Source organism: Somniosus microcephalus, chromosome 28 (genome assembly GCF_052327205.1).
Source record: "Somniosus microcephalus isolate GS21.2 chromosome 28, FLI_Smic_1.0, whole genome shotgun sequence".
Taxonomy (NCBI): Eukaryota; Metazoa; Chordata; class Chondrichthyes; order Squaliformes; family Somniosidae; genus Somniosus; species Somniosus microcephalus.
This window is the reverse complement of record NC_141014.1, coordinates 3,260,773-3,282,234: the sequence shown is the minus strand read 5'-3', so window position 1 is coordinate 3,282,234 and position 21,462 is coordinate 3,260,773.

Genomic DNA, 21,462 nt, shown 5'->3' with positions numbered 1-21,462 from the left:
CCGATCAATACAGATTCTGAGGCTGTGAAATGTGGTCAATACAGATTCTCAGGCTGTGGAAGATGATCAATACAGATTATCAGGCTGTGAAAGGTGATCCATAAAGATTCTCAGGCTGCGAAAGATGCCGATCAATACAGATTCTAAGGCTGTGAAAGGTGCTGATCAATACAGATTCTCAGGCTGTGAAAGGTGACCAATACAGATTCTCAGGCTGTGAAATATGCCGATCAATACAGATTCTCAGGATGTGAAAGGTGCTGATCAATACAGATTCTCAGGCTGTGAAAGGTGATCAATACAGATTCTCAGGCTGTGAAAGTTCTGATCAATACAGTTTCTCAAGCTGTGAAAGGTGCTGATCAATACAGATTCTCAGGCTGTGAAAGGTGATCAATACAGATTCTCAGGCTGTGAAAGGTGATCAATACAGATTCTCAGGCTGTGAAATGTGATCAACACAGATTCTCAGGCTGTGAAAGGTGATCAATACAGATTCTCAGGCTGTGAAAGGTGATCAATACAGATTCTCAGTCTGTGAAAGTTGATCAACACAGATTCTCAGGCTGTGAAATATGCTGATCAATACAGATTCTCAGGCTTTGGAAGATGATCAATACAGATTATCAGGCTGTGAAAGGTGATCCATACAGATTCTCAGGCTGTGAAAGGTGCTGATCAATACAGATTCTCAGGCTGTGAAAGATGCCGATCAATACAGATTCTCAGGCTGTGAAAGGTGCTGATCAATACAGATTCTCAGGCTGTGAAAGGTGATCAATACAGATTCTCAGGCTGTGAAAGATGATCAATGCACATTCTCAGGCTGTGAAAGGTGATCAATACAGATTCTCAGGCTGTGAAATGTGATCAATACAGATTCTCAGACTGTGAAAGGTGATCAATACAGATTCTCAGGCTGTGAAATGTGATCAATACAGATTCTCAGGCTGTGAAAGGTGATCAATACAGATTCTCAGGCAGTGAAAGGTGATCAATACAGATTCTCAGGCTGTGAAAGGTGATCAATACAAATTCTCAGGCTGTGAAAGGTGATCAATACAGATTCTCAGGCTTTGAAATGTGATCAATACAGATTCTCAGGCTGTGAAATGTGATCAATATAGATTCTCAGGCTGTGAAATGTGATCAATACAGATTCTCAGGCTGTGAAATGTGATCAATAAAGATTCTCAGGCTGTGAAAGGTGTTGATCAATACAGATTCTCAGGCTCTGAAAGGTGATCAATACAGATTCTCTGGCTGTGAAAGGTGTTGATCAATACAGATTCTCAGGCTGTGAAAGGTGATCAATACAGATTCTCAGGCTGTGAAAAATGCCGTTCAATACAGATTCTCAGGCTGTGAAAGGTGCTGATCAATACAGATTCTCAGGCTGTGGAAGATGATCAATACAGATTATCAGGCTGTGAAAGGTGATCCATAGAGATTCTCAGGCTGTGAAAAATGCCGATCAATACAGATTCTCAGGCTGTGAAAGGTGCTGATCAATACAGATTCTCAGGCTGTGAAAAGTGATCAAAACAGATTCTCAGGCTGTGATATGTGATCAATACACATTCTCAGGCTGTGAAATGTGCTGATCAATACAGATTCTCAGTCTGTGAAAGTTGATCAATACAGATTCTCAGGATGTGAAAGGTGCTGATCAATACAGATTCTGAGGCTGTGTATGGTGATCAATACAGATTCTCAGGCTGTGAAATGTGATCAATACAGATTCTCAGGCTGTGAAAAGTGAACAATACAGATTCTCAGGCTGTGAAAGGTGATCAATACAGATTTTCAGGCTGTGAAAGCTGATCAATACAGATTCTCAGGCTGTGAAAGGTGATCAATACAGATTCTCAGGCTGTGAAAGTTGATCAATACAGATTCTCAGGCTGTGAAATGTGCTGATCAATACAGATTCTCAGGCTGTGAAATGTGATCAATACAGATTCTTAGGCTGTGAAAGGTGATCAATACAGATTCTCAGGCTGTGCAGTGTGATCAATACAGATTCTCAGGCTGTGAAATGTGATCAACACAGATTCTCAGGCTGTGAAAGGTGATCAATACAGATTCTCAGGCTGTGAAAGGTGATCAATACAGATTCTCAGGCTGTTAATTGTGATCAATACAGATTCTCAGGCTGTGAAATGTGATCAATAAAGATTCTCAGGCTGTGAAAGATGATCAATACTGATTCTCGGGCTGTGAAATGTGATCAATACAGATTCTCAGTCTGTGAAAGTTGATCAACACAGATTCTCAGGCTGTGAAATATGCTGATCAATACAGATTCTCAGGCCATGAAAGGTGCTGATCAATACAGATTCTGAGGCTGTGAAAGGTGATCAATACAGATTCTCAGGCTTTGGAAGATGATCAATACAGATTATCAGGCTGTGAAAGGTGATCCATACAGATTCTCAGGCTGTGAAAGGTGCTGATCAATACAGATTCTCAGGCTGTGAAAGGTGATCAATACAGATTCTCAGGCTGTGAAAGATGCCGATCAATACAGATTCTCAGGCTGTGAAAGGTGATCAATACAGATTCTCAAGCTGTGAAAAGTGCTCAATGCACATTCTCAGGCTGTGAAAGGTGATCAATACAGATTCTCAGGCTGTGAAATGTGATCAATACAGATTCTCAGGCTATGAAAGGTGATCAATACAGATTCTCAGGCAGTGAAAGGTGATCAATACCGATTCTCAGGCTGTGAAAGGTGATCAATACAAATTCTCAGGCTGTGAAAGGTGATCAATACAGATTCTCAGACTTTGAAATGTGATCAATACAGATTCTCAGGCTGTGAAATGTGATCAATACAGATTCTCAGGCTGTGAAATGTGATCAATACAGATTCTCAGGCTGTGAAAGGTGATCAATACAGATTCTCAGGCTGTGAAAGGTGTTGATCAATACAGATTCTCAGGCTCTGAAAGGTGATCAATACAGATTCTCAAGCTGTGAAAGGTGATCAATACAGATTCTCAGGCTGTGAAAAATGCCGTTCAATACAGATTCTCAGGCGGTGAAAGCTGCTGATCAATACAGATTCTCAGGCTGTGGAAGATGATCAATACAGATTATCAGGCTGTGAAAGGTGATCCATAGAGATTCTCAGGCTGTGAAAGATGCCGATCAATACAGATTCTCAGGCTGTGAAAGGTGATCAATACAGATTCTCAGGCTGTGAAAGATGCCGATCAATACAGATTCTCAGGCTGTGAAAGGTGCTGATCAATACAGATTCTCAGGCTGTGAAAGGTGATCAACACAGATTCTCAGGCTGTGATATGTGATCAATACACATTCTCAGGCTGTGAAATGTGCTGATCAATACAGATTCTCAGTCTGTGAAAGTTGATCAATACAGATTCTCAGGATGTGAAATATGCCGATCAATACAGATTCTCAGGCTGTGAAAGGTGCTGATGAATACAGATTCTCAGGCTGTGAAAGGTGATCAATACAGATTCTCAGGCTGTGAACGCTGATCAATACAGATTCTCAGGCTGTGAAAGGTGATCAATACAGATTCTCAGGCTGTGAAAGTTGATCAATACAGATTCTCAGGCTGTGAAATGTACTGATCAATACAGATTCTCAGGCTGTGAAATGTGATCAATACAGATTCTTAGGCTGTGAAAGGTGATCAATACAGATTCTCAGGCTGTGCAGTGTGGTCAATACAGATTCTCAGGCTGTGAAAAGTGATCAACACAGATTCTCAGGCTGTGAAAGGTGATCAATACAGATTCTCAGGCTGTGAAAGGTGATCAATACAGATTCTCAGGCTGTGAAATGTGATCAATACAGATTCTCAGGCTGTGAAAGATGATCAATACAGATTCTCAGGCTGAGAAAGCTGGGCAATACAGATTCTCAGGCTGTGAAAAATGATGAATACTAATTCGCAGGCTCTGAAAGGTGATCAATACAGATTCTCAGGCTGTGAAAGATGTTGAGCAATACAGATTCTCAGGCTGTGAAAGGTGTTGATCAATACAGATTCTCAGGCTGTGAAAGGTGACCAATACAGATTCTCAGGCTGTGAAAGGTGTTGATCAATACAGATTCTCAGGCTGTGAAAGATGATCAATACAGATTCTCAGGCTGTGAAAAATGCCGATCAATACCGATTCTGAGGCTGTGAAATGTGGTCAATACAGATTCTCAGGCTGTGGAAGATGATCAATACAGATTATCAGGCTGTGAAAGGTGATCCATAAAGATTCTCAGGCTGCGAAAGATGCCGATCAATACAGATTCTAAGGCTGTGAAAGGTGCTGATCAATGCAGATTCTCAGGCTGTGAAAGGTGACCAATACAGATCTCAGGCTGTGAAAGTTCTGATCAATACAGATTCTCAAGCTGTGAAAGGTGCTGATCAATACAGATTCTCAGGCTGTGAATGGTGATCAATACAGATTCTCAGGCTGTGAAAGGTGATCAATACAGATTCTCAGGCTGTGAAATGTGATCAGCACAGATTCTCAGGCTGTGAAAGGTGATCAATACAGATTCTCAGGCTGTGAAAGGTGATCAATACAGATTCTCAGTCTGTGAAAGGTGATCAATACAGATTCTCAGGCTTTGGAAGATGATCAATACAGATTCTCAGGCTGTGAAAGGTGATCAATACAGATTCTCAGGCTGTGAAAGATGCCGATCAATACAGATTCTCAGGCTGTGAAAGGTGATCAATACAGATTCTCAGGCTGTGAAAGATGCCGATCAATACAGATTCTCAGGCTGTGAAAGGTGATCAATACAGATTCTCAAGCTGTGAAAAGTGCTCAATGCACATTCTCAGGCTGTGAAAGGTGATCAATACAGATTCTCAGGCTGTGAAATGTGATCAATACAGATTCTCAGGCTGTGAAAGGTGATCAATACAGATTCTCAGGCAGTGAAAGGTGATCAATACCGATTCTCAGGCTGTGAAAGGTGATCAATACAAATTCTCAGGCTGTGAAAGGTGATCAATACAGATTCTCAGACTTTGAAATGTGATCAATACAGATTCTCAGGCTGTGAAATGTGATCAATACAGATTCTCAGGCTGTGAAATGTGATCAATACAGATTCTCAGGCTGTGAAAGGTGATCAATACAGATTCTCAGGCTGTGAAAGGTGTTGATCAATACAGATTCTCAGGCTCTGAAAGGTGATCAATACAGATTCTCAAGCTGTGAAAGGTGATCAATACAGATTCTCAGGCTGTGAAAAATGCCGTTCAATACAGATTCTCAGGCGGTGAAAGCTGCTGATCAATACAGATTCTCAGGCTGTGGAAGATGATCAATACAGATTATCAGGCTGTGAAAGGTGATCCATAGAGATTCTCAGGCTGTGAAAGATGCCGATCAATACAGATTCTCAGGCTGTGAAAGGTGATCAATACAGATTCTCAGGCTGTGAAAGATGCCGATCAATACAGATTCTCAGGCTGTGAAAGGTGCTGATCAATACAGATTCTCAGGCTGTGAAAGGTGATCAACACAGATTCTCAGGCTGTGATATGTGATCAATACACATTCTCAGGCTGTGAAATGTGCTGATCAATACAGATTCTCAGTCTGTGAAAGTTGATCAATACAGATTCTCAGGATGTGAAATATGCCGATCAATACAGATTCTCAGGCTGTGAAAGGTGCTGATGAATACAGATTCTCAGGCTGTGAAAGGTGATCAATACAGATTCTCAGGCTGTGAACGCTGATCAATACAGATTCTCAGGCTGTGAAAGGTGATCAATACAGATTCTCAGGCTGTGAAAGTTGATCAATACAGATTCTCAGGCTGTGAAATGTACTGATCAATACAGATTCTCAGGCTGTGAAATGTGATCAATACAGATTCTTAGGCTGTGAAAGGTGATCAATACAGATTCTCAGGCTGTGCAGTGTGGTCAATACAGATTCTCAGGCTGTGAAAAGTGATCAACACAGATTCTCAGGCTGTGAAAGGTGATCAATACAGATTCTCAGGCTGTGAAAGGTGATCAATACAGATTCTCAGGCTGTGAAATGTGATCAATACAGATTCTCAGGCTGTGAAAGATGATCAATACAGATTCTCAGGCTGAGAAAGCTGGGCAATACAGATTCTCAGGCTGTGAAAAATGATGAATACTAATTCGCAGGCTCTGAAAGGTGATCAATACAGATTCTCAGGCTGTGAAAGATGTTGAGCAATACAGATTCTCAGGCTGTGAAAGGTGTTGATCAATACAGATTCTCAGGCTGTGAAAGGTGACCAATACAGATTCTCAGGCTGTGAAAGGTGTTGATCAATACAGATTCTCAGGCTGTGAAAGATGATCAATACAGATTCTCAGGCTGTGAAAAATGCCGATCAATACAGATTCTGAGGCTGTGAAATGTGGTCAATACAGATTCTCAGGCTGTGGAAGATGATCAATACAGATTATCAGGCTGTGAAAGGTGATCCATAAAGATTCTCAGGCTGCGAAAGATGCCGATCAATACAGATTCTAAGGCTGTGAAAGGTGCTGATCAATGCAGATTCTCAGGCTGTGAAAGGTGACCAATACAGATCTCAGGCTGTGAAAGTTCTGATCAATACAGATTCTCAAGCTGTGAAAGGTGCTGATCAATACAGATTCTCAGGCTGTGAATGGTGATCAATACAGATTCTCAGGCTGTGAAAGGTGATCAATACAGATTCTCAGGCTGTGAAATGTGATCAGCACAGATTCTCAGGCTGTGAAAGGTGATCAATACAGATTCTCAGGCTGTGAAAGGTGATCAATACAGATTCTCAGTCTGTGAAAGGTGATCAATACAGATTCTCAGGCTTTGGAAGATGATCAATACAGATTCTCAGGCTGTGAAAGGTGATCAATACAGATTCTCAGGCTGTGAAAGATGCCGATCAATACAGATTCTCAGGCTGTGAAAGGTGCTGATCAATACAGATTCTCAGGCTGTGAAAGGTGATCAATACAGATTCTCAGGCTGTGAAAGGTGATCAATGCACATTCTCAGGCTGTGAAAGGTGATCAATACAGATTCTCAGGCTGTGAAATGTGATCAATACAGATTCTCAGGCTGTGAAAGGTGATCAATACAGATTCTCAGGCTTTGAAATGTGATCAATACAGATTCTCAGGCTGTGAAATGTGATCAATACAGATTCTCAGGCTGTGAAATGTGATCAATACAGATTCTCAGGCTGTGAAAGGTGATCAATACAGATTCTCAGGCTGTGAAAGGTGTTGATCAAAACAGATTCTCAGGCTCTGAAAGGTGATCAATACAGATTCTCTGGCTGTGAAAGGTGATCAATACAGATTCTCAGGCTGTGAAAGGTGATCAATCCAGATTCTCAGGCTGTGAAAAATGCCGTTCAATACAGATTCTCAGGCTGTGAAAGGTGCTGATCAATACAGATGCTCAGGCTGTGAAAGGTGATCAATACAGATTCTCAGGCTGTGATATGTGATCAATACAGATTATCAGGCTGTGAAAGGTGATCCATAGAGATTCTCAGGCTGTGAAAGATGCCGATCAATACAGATTCTCAGGCTGTGAAAGGTGATCAATACAGATTCTCAGGCTGTGAAAGATGCCGATCAATACAGATTCTCAGGCTGTGAAAGGTGCTGATCAATACAGATTCTCAGGCTGTGAAAGGTGATCAAAACAGATTCTCAGGCTGTGATATGTGATCAATACACATTCTCAGGCTGTGAAATGTGCTGATCAATACAGATTCTCAGTCTGTGAAAGTTGATCAATACAGATTCTCAGGCTGTGAAAGGTGATCAATACAGATTCTCAGGCTGTGAAAGGTGATCAATGCACATTCTCAGGCTGTGAAAGGTGATCAATACAGATTCTCAGGCTCTGAAATGTGATCAATACAGATTCTCAGGCTGTGAAAGGTGATCAATACAGATTCTCAGGCTGTGAAATGTGATCAATACAGATTCTCAGGCTGTGAAAGGTGATCAATACAGATTCTCAGGCAGTGAAAGGTGATCAATACAGATTCTCAGGCTGTGAAAGGTGATCAATACAAATTCTCAGGCTGTGAAAGGTGATCAATACAGATTCTCAGGCTTTGAAATGTGATCAATACAGATTCTCAGGCTGTGAAATGTGATCAATATAGATTCTCAGGCTGTGAAATGTGATCAATACAGATTCTCAGGCTGTGAAATGTGATCAATACAGATTCTCAGGCTGTGAAAGGTGATCAATACAGATTCTCAGGCTGTGAAAGGTGTTGATCAATACAGATTCTCAGGCTCTGAAAGGTGATCAATACAGATTCTCTGGCTGTGAAAGGTGTTGATCAATACAGATTCTCAAGCTGTGAAAGGTGATCAATACAGATTCTCAGGCTGTGAAAGGTGATCAATACAGATTCTCAGGCTGTGAAAGGTGATCAATACAGATTCTCAGGCTGTGAATTGTGATCAATACAGATTCTCAGGCTGTGAAAGATGTTGAGCAATACAGATTCTCAGGCTGTGAAAGGTGTTGATCAATACAGATTCTCAGGCTGTGAAAGGTGACCAATACAGATTCTCAGGCTGTGAAAGGTGTTGATCAATACAGATTCTCAGGCTGTGAAAGATGATCAATACAGATTCTCAGGCTGTGAAAAATGCCGATCAATACAGATTCTGAGGCTGTGAAATGTGGTCAATACAGATTCTCAGGCTGTGGAAGATGATCAATACAGATTATCAGGCTGTGAAAGGTGATCCATAAAGATTCTCAGGCTGCGAAAGATGCCGATCAATACAGATTCTAAGGCTGTGAAAGGTGCTGATCAATGCAGATTCTCAGGCTGTGAAAGGTGACCAATACAGATCTCAGGCTGTGAAAGTTCTGATCAATACAGATTCTCAAGCTGTGAAAGGTGCTGATCAATACAGATTCTCAGGCTGTGAATGGTGATCAATACAGATTCTCAGGCTGTGAAAGGTGATCAATACAGATTCTCAGGCTGTGAAATGTGATCAGCACAGATTCTCAGGCTGTGAAAGGTGATCAATACAGATTCTCAGGCTGTGAAAGGTGATCAATACAGATTCTCAGTCTGTGAAAGGTGATCAATACAGATTCTCAGGCTTTGGAAGATGATCAATACAGATTCTCAGGCTGTGAAAGGTGATCAATACAGATTCTCAGGCTGTGAAAGATGCCGATCAATACAGATTCTCAGGCTGTGAAAGGTGCTGATCAATACAGATTCTCAGGCTGTGAAAGGTGATCAATACAGATTCTCAGGCTGTGAAATGTGATCAATACAGATTCTCAGGCTGTGAAAGGTGATCAATACAGATTCTCAGGCTTTGAAATGTGATCAATACAGATTCTCAGGCTGTGAAATGTGATCAATACAGATTCTCAGGCTGTGAAATGTGATCAATACAGATTCTCAGGCTGTGAAAGGTGATCAATACAGATTCTCAGGCTGTGAAAGGTGTTGATCAATACAGATTCTCAGGCTCTGAAAGGTGATCAATACAGATTCTCTGGCTGTGAAAGGTGATCAATACAGATTCTCAGGCTGTGAAAGGTGATCAATCCAGATTCTCAGGCTGTGAAAAATGCCGTTCAATACAGATTCTCAGGCTGTGAAAGGTGCTGATCAATACAGATGCTCAGGCTGTGAAAGGTGATCAATACAGATTCTCAGGCTGTGATATGTGATCAATACAGATTATCAGGCTGTGAAAGGTGATCCATAGAGATTCTCAGGCTGTGAAAGATGCCGATCAATACAGATTCTCAGGCTGTGAAAGGTGATCAATACAGATTCTCAGGCTGTGAAAGATGCCGATCAATACAGATTCTCAGGCTGTGAAAGGTGCTGATCAATACAGATTCTCAGGCTGTGAAAGGTGATCAAAACAGATTCTCAGGCTGTGATATGTGATCAATACACATTCTCAGGCTGTGAAATGTGCTGATCAATACAGATTCTCAGTCTGTGAATGTTGATCAATACAGATTCTCAGGCTGTGAAAGGTGATCAATACAGATTCTCAGGCTGTGAAAGGTGATCAATGCACATTCTCAGGCTGTGAAAGGTGATCAATACAGATTCTCAGGCTCTGAAATGTGATCAATACAGATTCTCAGGCTGTGAAAGGTGATCAATACAGATTCTCAGGCTGTGAAATGTGATCAATACAGATTCTCAGGCTGTGAAAGATGATCAATACAGATTCTCAGGCAGTGAAAGGTGATCAATACAGATTCTCAGGCTGTGAAAGGTGATCAATACAAATTCTCAGGCTGTGAAAGGTGATCAATACAGATTCTCAGGCTTTGAAATGTGATCAATACAGATTCTCAGGCTGTGAAATGTGATCAATATAGATTCTCAGGCTGTGAAATGTGATCAATACAGATTCTCAGGCTGTGAAATGTGATCAATACAGATTCTCAGGCTGTGAAAGGTGATCAATACAGATTCTCAGGCTGTGAAAGGTGTTGATCAATACAGATTCTCAGGCTCTGAAAGGTGATCAATACAGATTCTCTGGCTGTGAAAGGTGTTGATCAATACAGATTCTCAAGCTGTGAAAGGTGATCAATACAGATTCTCAGGCTGTGAAAGGTGATCAATACAGATTCTCAGGCTGTGAAAGGTGATCAATACAGATTCTCAGGCTGTGAATTGTGATCAATACTGATTCTCAGGCTGTGAAAGGTGATCAATAAAGATTCTCAGGCTGTGAAAGATGATCAATACTGATTCTCGGGCTGTGAAATGTGATCAATACAGATTCTCAGGCTGTGAAAGATGATCAATACAGATTCTCAGGCTGAGAAAGCTGGGCAATACAGATTCTCAGGCTGTGAAAAATGATGAATACTGATTCGCAGGCTCTGAAAGGTGATCAATACAGATTCTCAGGCTGTGAAAGATGTTGAGCAATACAGATTCTCAGGCTGTGAAAGGTGATCAATACAGATTCTCAGGCTGTGAAAGGTGTTGATCAATACAGATTCTCAGGCTGTGAAAGGTGATCAATACAGATTCTCAGGCTGTGATATGTGATCAATACAGATTATCAGGCTGTGAAAGGTGATCCATAGAGATTCTCAGGCTGTGAAAGATGCCGATCAATACAGATTCTCAGGCTGTGAAAGGTGATCAATACAGATTCTCAGGCTGTGAAAGATGCCGATCAATACAGATTCTCAGGCTGTGAAAAATGCCGATCAATACAGATTCTGAGGCTGTGAAATGTGGTCAATACAGATTCTCAGGCTGTGGAAGATGATCAATACAGATTATCAGGCTGTGAAAGGTGATCCATAAAGATTCTCAGGCTGCGAAAGATGCCGATCAATACAGATTCTAAGGCTGTGAAAGGTGCTGATCAATACAGATTCTCAGGCTGTGAAAGGTGACCAATACAGATTCTCAGGCTGTGAAATATGCCGATCAATACAGATTCTCAGGATGTGAAAGGTGCTGATCAATACAGATTCTCAGGCTGTGAAAGGTGATCAATACAGATTCTCAGGCTGTGAAAGTTCTGATCAATACAGTTTCTCAAGCTGTGAAAGGTGCTGATCAATACAGATTCTCAGGCTGTGAAAGGTGATCAATACAGATTCTCAGGCTGTGAAAGGTGATCAATACAGATTCTCAGGCTGTGAAATGTGATCAACACAGATTCTCAGGCTGTGAAAGGTGATCAATACAGATTCTCAGGCTGTGAAAGGTGATCAATACAGATTCTCAGTCTGTGAAAGTTGATCAACACAGATTCTCAGGCTGTGAAATATGCTGATCAATACAGATTCTCAGGCTTTGGAAGATGATCAATACAGATTATCAGGCTGTGAAAGGTGATCCATACAGATTCTCAGGCTGTGAAAGGTGCTGATCAATACAGATTCTCAGGCTGTGAAAGATGCCGATCAATACAGATTCTCAGGCTGTGAAAGGTGCTGATCAATACAGATTCTCAGGCTGTGAAAGGTGATCAATACAGATTCTCAGGCTGTGAAAGATGATCAATGCACATTCTCAGGCTGTGAAAGGTGATCAATACAGATTCTCAGGCTGTGAAATGTGATCAATACAGATTCTCAGACTGTGAAAGGTGATCAATACAGATTCTCAGGCTGTGAAATGTGATCAATACAGATTCTCAGGCTGTGAAAGGTGATCAATACAGATTCTCAGGCAGTGAAAGGTGATCAATACAGATTCTCAGGCTGTGAAAGGTGATCAATACAAATTCTCAGGCTGTGAAAGGTGATCAATACAGATTCTCAGGCTTTGAAATGTGATCAATACAGATTCTCAGGCTGTGAAATGTGATCAATATAGATTCTCAGGCTGTGAAATGTGATCAATACAGATTCTCAGGCTGTGAAATGTGATCAATAAAGATTCTCAGGCTGTGAAAGGTGTTGATCAATACAGATTCTCAGGCTCTGAAAGGTGATCAATACAGATTCTCTGGCTGTGAAAGGTGTTGATCAATACAGATTCTCAGGCTGTGAAAGGTGATCAATACAGATTCTCAGGCTGTGAAAAATGCCGTTCAATACAGATTCTCAGGCTGTGAAAGGTGCTGATCAATACAGATTCTCAGGCTGTGGAAGATGATCAATACAGATTATCAGGCTGTGAAAGGTGATCCATAGAGATTCTCAGGCTGTGAAAAATGCCGATCAATACAGATTCTCAGGCTGTGAAAGGTGCTGATCAATACAGATTCTCAGGCTGTGAAAAGTGATCAAAACAGATTCTCAGGCTGTGATATGTGATCAATACACATTCTCAGGCTGTGAAATGTGCTGATCAATACAGATTCTCAGTCTGTGAAAGTTGATCAATACAGATTCTCAGGATGTGAAAGGTGCTGATCAATACAGATTCTGAGGCTGTGTATGGTGATCAATACAGATTCTCAGGCTGTGAAATGTGATCAATACAGATTCTCAGGCTGTGAAAGGTGAACAATACAGATTCTCAGGCTGTGAAAGGTGATCAATACAGATTTTCAGGCTGTGAAAGCTGATCAATACAGATTCTCAGGCTGTGAAAGGTGATCAATACAGATTCTCAGGCTGTGAAAGTTGATCAATACAGATTCTCAGGCTGTGAAATGTGCTGATCAATACAGATTCTCAGGCTGTGAAATGTGATCAATACAGATTCTTAGGCTGTGAAAGGTGATCAATACAGATTCTCAGGCTGTGCAGTGTGATCAATACAGATTCTCAGGCTGTGAAATGTGATCAACACAGATTCTCAGGCTGTGAAAGGTGATCAATACAGATTCTCAGGCTGTGAAAGGTGATCAATACAGATTCTCAGGCTGTTAATTGTGATCAATACAGATTCTCAGGCTGTGAAATGTGATCAATAAAGATTCTCAGGCTGTGAAAGATGATCAATACTGATTCTCGGGCTGTGAAATGTGATCAATACAGATTCTCAGGCTGTGAAAGATGATCAATACAGATTCTCAGGCTGAGAAAGCTGGGCAATACAGATTCTCAGGCTGTGAAAAATGATGAATACTGATTCTCAGGCTCTGAAAGGTGATCAATACAGATTCTCAGGCTGTGAAAGATGTTGAGCAATACAGATTCTCAGGCTGTGAAAGGTGATCAATACAGATTCTCAGGCTGTGAAAGGTGTTGATCAATACAGATTCTCAGGCTGTGAAAGATGATCAATACAGATTCTCAGGCTGTGAAAAATGCCGATCAATACAGATTCTGAGGCTGTGAAATGTGGTCAATACAGATTCTCAGGCTGTGGAAGATGATCAATACAGATTCTCAGGCTGTGAAAGGTGATCCATAAAGATTCTCAGGCTGCGAAAGATGCCGATCAATACAGATTCTCAGGCTGTGAAAGGTGCTGATCAATACAGATTCTCAGGCTGTGAAAGGTGACCAATACAGATTCTCAGGCTGTGAAATATGCCGATCAATACAGATTCTCAGGCTGTGAAAGGTGATCAATACAGATTCTCAGGCTGTGAAAGGTGATCAATACAGATTCTCAGGCTGTGAAATGTGATCAATACAGATTCTCAGGCTGTGAAAGGTGATCAATACAGATTCTCAGGCTGTGAAATGTGATCAATACAGATTCTCAGGCTGTGAAAGGTGATCAATACAGATTCTCAGGCAGTGAAAGGTGATCAATACAGATTCTCAGGCTGTGAAAGGTGATCAATACAAATTCTCAGGCTGTGAAAGGTGATCAATACAGATTCTCAGGCTTTGAAATGTGATCAATACAGATTCTCAGGCTGTGAAATGTGATCAATACAGATTCTCAGGCTGTGAAATGTGATCAATACAGATTCTCAGGCTGTGAAAGGTGATCAATACAGATTCTCAGGCTGTGAAAGGTGTTGATCAATACAGATTCTCAGGCTCTGAAAGGTGATCAATACAGATTCTCTGGCTGTGAAAGGTGTTGATCAATACAGATTCTCAGGCTCTGAAAGGTGATCAATACAGATTCTCAAGCTGTGAAAGGTGATCAATACAGATTCTCAGGCTGTGAAAAATGCCGTTCAATACAGATTCTCAGGCTGTGAAAGCTGCTGATCAATACAGATTCTCAGGCTGTGGAAGATGATCAATTCAGATTATCAGGCTGTGAAAGGTGATCCATAGAGATTCTCAGGCTGTGAAAGATGCCGATCAATACAGATTCTCACGCTGTGAAAGGTGATCAATACAGATTCTCAGGCTGTGAAAGATGCCGATCAATACAGATTCTCAGGCTGTGAAAGGTGCTGATCAATACAGATTCTCAGGCTGTGAAAGGTGATCAACACAGATTCTCAGGCTGTGATATGTGATCAATACACATTCTCAGGCTGTGAAATGTGCTGATCAATACAGATTCTCAGTCTGTGAAAGTTGATCAATACAGATTCTCAGGATGTGAAATATGCCGATCAATACAGATTCTCAGGCTGTGAAAGGTGCTGATGAATACAGATTCTCAGGCTGTGAAAGGTGATCAATACAGATTCTCAGGCTGTGAAAGCTGATCAATACAGATTCTCAGGCTGTGAAAGGTGATCAATACAGATTCTCAGGCTGTGAAAGTTGATCAATACAGATTCCCAGGCTGTGAAATGTGCTGATCAATACAGATTCTCAGGCTGTGAAATGTGATCAATACAGATTCTTAGGCTGTGAATGGTGATCAATACAGATTCTCAGGCTGTGCAGTGTGATCAATACAGATTCTCAGGCTGTGAAAGGTGATCAATACAGATTCTCAGGCTGTGAAAGGTGATCAATACAGATTCTCAGGCTGTGAATTGTGATCAATACTGATTCTCAGGCTGTGAAAGGTGATCAATAAAGATTCTCAGGCTGTGAAAGATGATCAATACTGATTCTCGGGCTGTGAAATGTGATCAATACAGATTCTCAGGCTGTGAAAGATGATCAATACAGATTCTCAGGCTGAGAAAGCTGGGCAATACAGATTCTCAGGCTGTGAAAAATGATGAATACTAATTCGCAGGCTCTGAAAGGTGATCAATACAGATTCTCAGGCTGTGAAAGATGTTGAGCAATACAGATTCTCAGGCTGTGAAAGGTGTTGATCAATACAGATTCTCAGGCTGTGAAAGGTGATCAATACAGATTCTCAGGCTGTGAAAGATGTTGATCAATACAGATTCTCAGGCTGTGAAAGGTGTTGATCAATACAGATTCTCAGGCTGTGAAAGGTGATCAATACAGATTCTCAGGCTGTGAAAGATGCCGATCAATACAGATTCTCAGGCTGTGAAAAATGCCGATCAATACAGATTCTGAGGCTGTGAAATGTGGTCAATACAGATTCTCAGGCTGTGGAAGATGATCAATACAGATTATCAGGCTGTGAAAGGTGATCCATAAAGATTCTCAGGCTGCGAAAGATGCCGATCAATACAGATTCTAAGGCTGTGAAAGGTGCTGATCAATACAGATTCTCAGGCTGTGAAAGGTGACCAATACAGATTCTCAGGCTGTGAAAGATGCCGATCAATACAGATTCTCAGGCTGTGAAAGGTGCTGATCAATACAGATTCTCAGGCTGTGAAAGGTGATCAATACAGATTCTCAGGCTGTGAAAGTTCTGATCAATACAGATTCTCAAGCTGTGAAAGGTGCTGATCAATACAGATTCTCAGTCTGTGAAAGGTGATCAATACAGATTCTCAGGCTGTGAAAGGTGATCAATACAGATTCTCAGGCTGTGAAAGGTGATCAATACAGATTCTCAGTCTGTGAAAGGTGATCAATACAGATTCTCAGGCTTTGGAAGATGATCAATACAGATTCTCAGGCTGTGAAAGGTGATCAATACAGATTCTCAGGCTGTGAAAAATGCCGATCAATACAGATTCTCAGGCTGTGTAAGGTGCTGATCAATACAGATTCTCAGGCTGTGAAAGGTGATCAATACAGATTCTCAGGCTGTGAAAGGTGATCAATGCACATTCTCAGGATGTGAAAGGTGATCAATACAGATTCTCAGGCTGTGAAATGTGATCAATACAGATTCTCAGGCTGTGAAAGGTGATCAATACAGATTCTCAGGCTGTGAAATGTGATCAATACAGATTCTCAGGCTGTGAAAGGTGATCAATACAGATTCTCAGGCAGTGAAAGGTGATCAATACAGATTCTCAGGCTGTGAAAGGTAATCAATACAAATTCTCAGGCTGTCAAAGGTGATCAATACAAATTCTCAGGCTTTGAAATGTGATCAATACAGATTCTCAGGCTGTGAAATGTGATCAATATAGATTCTCAGGCTGTGAAATGTGATCAATACAGATTCTCAGGCTGTGAAATGTGATCAATACAGATTCTCAGGCTGTGAAATGTGATCAATACAGATTCTCAGGCTGTGAAAGGTGTTGATCAATACAGATTCTCAGGCTCTGAAAGGTGATCAATACAGATTCTCTGGCTGTGAAAGGTGATCAATACAGATTCTCAGGCTGTGAAAGGTGATCAATACAGATTCTCAGGCTGTGAAAAATGCCGTTCAATACAGATTCTCAGGCTGTGAAAGGTGCTGATCAATACAGATTCTCAGGCTGTGAAAGGTGATCAATACAGATTCTCAGGCTGTGATATGTGATCAATACAGATTATCAGGCTGTGAAAGGTGATCCATAGAGATTCTCAGGCTGTGAAAGATGCCGATCAATACAGATTCTCAGGCTGTGAAAGGTGATCAATACAGATTCTCAGGCTGTGAAAGATGCCGATCAATACAGATTCTCAGGCTGTGAAAGGTGCTGATCAATACAGATTCTCAGGCTGTGAAAGGTGATCAAAACAGATTCTCAGGCTGTGATATGTGATCAATACACATTCTCAGGCTGTGAAATGTGCTGATCAATACAGATTCTCAGTCTGTGAAAGTTGATCAATACAGATTCTCAGGCTGTGAAAGGTGATCAATACAGATTCTCAGGCTGTGAAAGGGGATCAATGCACATTCTCAGGCTGTGAAAGGTGATCAATACAGATTCTCAGGCTCTGAAATGTGATCAATACAGATTCTCAGGCTGTGAAAGGTGATCAATACAGATTCTCAGGATGTGAAATGTGATCAATACAGATTCTCAGGCTGTGAAAGGTGATCAATATAGATTCTCAGGCAGTGAAATGTGATCAATACAGATTCTCAGGCTGTGAAAGGTGATCAATACAAATTCTCAGGCTGTGAAAGGTGATCAATACAGATTCTCAGGCTTTGAAATGTGATCAATACAGATTCTCAGGCTGTGAAAGGTGTTGATCAATACAGATTCTCAGGCTCTGAAAGGTGATCAATACAGATTCTCTGGCTGTGAAAGGTGTTGATCAATACAGATTCTCAAGCTGTGAAAGGTGATCAATACAGATTCTCAGGCTGTGAAAGGTGATCAATACAGATTCTCAGGCTGTGAAAGGTGATCAATACAGATTCTCAGGCTGTGAATTGTGATCAATACTGATTCTCAGGCTGTGAAAGGTGATCAATAAAGATTCTCAGGCTGTGAAAGATGATCAATACTGATTCTCGGGCTGTGAAATGTGATCAATACAGATTCTCAGGCTGTGAAAGATGATCAATACAGATTCTCAGGCTGAGAAAGCTGGGCAATACAGATTCTCAGGCTGTGAAAAATGATGAATACTGATTCACAGGCTCTGAAAGGTGATCAATACAGATTCTCAGGCTGTGAAAGATGATCAATACAGATTCTCAGGCTGTGAAAGGTGATCAATACAGATTCTCAGGCTGTGAAAGTTGATCAATACAGATTCCCAGGCTGTGAAATGTGCTGATCAATACAGATTCTCAGGCTGTGAAATGTGATCAATACAGATTCTTAGGCTGTGAAAGGTGATCAATACAGATTCTCAGGCTGTGCAGTGTGATCAATACAGATTCTCAGGCTGTGAAAGGTGATCAATACAGATTCTCAGGCTGTGAAAGGTGATCAATACAGATTCTCAGGCTGTGAATTGTGATCAATACTGATTCTCAGGCTGTGAAAGGTGATCAATAAAGATTCTCAGGCTGTGAAAGATGATCAATACTGATTCTCGGGCTGTGAAATGTGATCAATACAGATTCTCAGGCTGTGAAAGATGATCAATACAGATTCTCAGGCTGAGAAAGCTGGGCAATACAGATTCTCAGGCTGTGAAAAATGATGAATACTAATTCGCAGGCTCTGAAAGGTGATCAATACAGATTCTCAGGCTGTGAAAGATGTTGAGCAATACAGATTCTCAGGCTGTGAAAGGTGTTGATCAATACAGATTCTCAGGCTGTGAAAGGTGATCAATACAGATTCTCAGGCTGTGAAAGATGTTGATCAATACAGATTCTCAGGCTGTGAAAGATGATCAATACAGATTCTCAGGCTGTGAAAAATGCCGATCAATACAGATTCTGAGGCTGTGAAATGTGGTCAATACAGATTCTCAGGCTGTGGAAGATGATCAATACAGATTATCAGGCTGTGAAAGGTGATCCATAAAGATTCTCAGGCTGCGAAAGATGCCGATCAATACAGATTCTAAGGCTGTGAAAGGTGCTGATCAATACAGATTCTCAGGCTGTGAAAGGTGACCAATACAGATTCTCAGGCTGTGAAAGATGCCGATCAATACAGATTCTCAGGCTGTGAAAGGTGCTGATCAATACAGATTCTCAGGCTGTGAAAGGTGATCAATACAGATTCTCAGGCTGTGAAAGTTCTGATCAATACAGATTCTCAAGCTGTGAAAGGTGCTGATCAATACAGATTCTCAGTCTGTGAAAGGTGATCAATACAGATTCTCAGGCTGTGAAAGGTGATCAATACAGATTCTCAGGCTGTGAAATGTGATCAACACAGATTCTCAGGCTGTGAAAGGTGATCAATACAGATTCTCAGGCTGTGAAAGGTGATCAATACAGATTCTCAGTCTGTGAAAGGTGATCAATACAGATTCTCAGGCTTTGGAAGATGATCAATACAGATTCTCAGGCTGTGAAAGGTGATCAATACAGATTCTCAGGCTGTGAAAAATGCCGATCAATACAGATTCTCAGGCTGTGTAAGGTGCTGATCAATACAGATTCTCAGGCTGTGAAAGGTGATCAATACAGATTCTCAGGCTGTGAAAGGTGATCAATGCACATTCTCAGGATGTGAAAGGTGATCAATACAGATTCTCAGGCTGTGAAATGTGATCAATACAGATTCTCAGGCTGTGAAAGGTGATCAATATAGATTCTCAGGCTGTGAAATGTGATCAATACAGATTCTCAGGCTGTGAAAGGTGATCAATACAGATTCTCAGGCAGTGAAAGGTGATCAATACAGATTCTCAGGCTGTGAAAGGTGATCAATACAAATTCTCAGGCTGTCAAAGGTGATCAATACAAATTCTCAGGCTTTGAAATGTGATCAATACAGATTCTCAGGCTGTGAAATGTGATCAATATAGATTCTCAGGCTGTGAAATGTGATCAATACAGATTCTCAGGCTGTGAAATGTGATCAATACAGATTCTCAGGCTGTGAAATGTGATCAATACAGATTCTCAGGCTGTGAAAGGTGTTGATCAATACAGATTCTCAGGCTCTGAAAGGTGATCAATACAGATTCTCTGGCTGTGAAAGGTGATCAATACAGATTCTCAGGCTGTGAAAGGTGATCAATACAGATTCTCAGGCTGTGAAAAATGCCGTTCAATACAGATTCTCAGGCTGTGAAAGGTGCTGATCAATACAGATTCTCAGGCTGTGAAAGGTGATCAATACAGATTCTCAGGCTGTGATATGTGATCAATACAGATTATCAGGCTGTGAAAGGTGATCCATAGAGATTCTCAGGCTGTGAAAGATGCCGATCAATACAGATTCTCAGGCTGTGAAAGGTGATCAATACAGATTCTCAGGCTGTGAAAGATGCCGATCAATACAGATTCTCAGGCTGTGAAAGGTGCTGATCAATACAGATTCTCAGGCTGTGAAAGGTGATCAAAACAGATTCTCAGGCTGTGATATGTGATCAATACACATTCTCAGGCTGTGAAATGTGCTGATCAATACAGATTCTCAGTCTGTGAAAGTTGATCAATACAGATTCTCAGGCTGTGAAAGGTGATCAATACAGATTCTCAGGCTGTGAAAGGGGATCAATGCACATTCTCAGGCTGTGAAAGGTGATCAATACAGATTCTCAGGCTCTGAAATGTGATCAATACAGATTCTCAGGCTGTGAAAGGTGATCAATACAGATTCTCAGGATGTGAAATGTGATCAATACAGATTCTCAGGCTGTGAAAGGTGATCAATATAGATTCTCAGGCAGTGAAATGTGATCAATACAGATTCTCAGGCTGTGAAAGGTGATCAATACAAATTCTCAGGCTGTGAAAGGTGATCAATACAGATTCTCAGGCTTTGAAATGTGATCAATACAGATTCTCAGGCTGTGAAAGGTGTTGATCAATACAGATTCTCAGGCTCTGAAAGGTGATCAATACAGATTCTCTGGCTGTGAAAGGTGTTGATCAATACAGATTCTCAAGCTGTGAAAGGTGATCAATACAGATTCTCAGGCTGTGAAAGGTGATCAATACAGATTCTCAGGCTGTGAAAGGTGATCAATACAGATTCTCAGGCTGTGAATTGTGATCAATACTGATTCTCAGGCTGTGAAAGGTGATCAATAAAGATTCTCAGGCTGTGAAAGATGATCAATACTGATTCTCGGGCTGTGAAATGTGATCAATACAGATTCTCAGGCTGTGAAAGATGATCAATACAGATTCTCAGGCTGAGAAAGCTGGGCAATACAGATTCTCAGGCTGTGAAAAATGATGAATACTGATTCACAGGCTCTGAAAGGTGATCAATACAGATTCTCAGGCTGTGAAAGATGTTGAGCAATACAG